Raw genomic sequence first — 1,601 nt, 5'->3', positions numbered from 1 at the left:
TACCCATAACCTCCATAGCTTTAACCCATAATTTCCTTAGCTCTATCCTGCTCGAAAAACAATTTCGAAATCACTCGGACAGCACTCCGTCGTAATATTTTATGTATACTGATAATATCTTGAAATAATACAGAGTAAATATATATATGTAAATCGATTGAGAGAGTTTAGAGAAAATATTTTCAAGTTTCTATCAAATAATGAAACCTATTGAATTCTATTTATAATAGATTTTTGAATTATTAATGTAAATTATTAAAGTATGAATTATTAAAGTGAATTATTAAAGTATGAATTATTAAAGTGAATTATTAAAGTATGAATTATTAAAGTGAATTATTAAAGTATGAATTATTAAAGTGAATTATTAAAGTATGAATTATTAAAGTGAATTATTAAAGTATGAATTATTAAAGTGAATTATTAAAGTATGAATTATTAAAGTGAATTATTAAAGTATGAATTATTAAAGTGAATTATTAAAGTATGAATTATTAAATTTAAGGTAAAGTAAAAATAAAGTAAACGTAAAGTTTAAGTATAGTAAAAGTATAAAACTATGTACGTATAATACGCGTATAAATATATATAATATTAATTTAAATCGTTATATATATTTAATAAAATAAAATATAAATATCGTTATCTTTATCATACTGGTTAAGTAATGAGTTGTTAAAAGTGGTTCTAGATATTTATAAAAGTTATATACGTTTTAATAATAAAGTTCTTTTTAAACTGAAAACGTTTTTGTACGTTTGAAACTAAATCAAATAAATATGATAATTTTGTTTTCCAAAACTAAATATATTTAAGAAGCATTTTGTTTAAAGGTTAAAATAATGGAAATCGTTATATCATAAAACGTTTTAGAAAAGTAAAATCATATATTTTCATAATAGGTTTCAAGTTTTTAAATTACAGTCTGTTGGTGAAGCATGCGATAAAGTTCAAAGGTTAAATAAACGTACGAAATAATCTTAATGAAAAATGCCGAGTTACTTAACTTGTCGATATCCAACATCTAAGTTATTTACACTCCACGTTCTTACTTATAAATCACTTTACCATTTTCCGAATGTCGTCAAAAAGAATAGATTTCTTAAATCACAGTGGACCTTATAACATAGACCCGTAATCATATCACAATGTATCTGATAAATCAATCATTTGATATTATCTTCTAATTCCATCGATAAACATATTGAAACAAATATGTTCATGTAAAGTATTATACGTGTAATACTTTATTAATATTTTTAAGTTATAATATATATATATATATATATATATATACATATATATACATATTTATTTATATATAACGGTTCGTGAATCGTCAGAATTTGGTCGAGGTTATAATGAATGTATGAACACGATTTAAAATTCTTGAGATTTAACTTAACAAACTTTGCTTATCGTGTCGGAATAATATAAAGATAAAGTTTAAATTTGGTCGGAAATTTCCGGATCGTCACAAGCCCCAATAAGGCTCTAGTGTGCGGTTCATCCGCGGGTTACAAGCTTGTGTATTCAAAGTTGTTCCCTGTTTCGAAACAACCCCATGTCGAGTAAAATTACCGAGCCAACTAAACCCGGTG

This window comes from Rutidosis leptorrhynchoides, chromosome 3, assembly GCF_046630445.1.
Source record: "Rutidosis leptorrhynchoides isolate AG116_Rl617_1_P2 chromosome 3, CSIRO_AGI_Rlap_v1, whole genome shotgun sequence".
NCBI lineage: Eukaryota > Viridiplantae > Streptophyta > Magnoliopsida > Asterales > Asteraceae > Rutidosis > Rutidosis leptorrhynchoides.
This window is presented reverse-complemented; position numbering follows the sequence as displayed.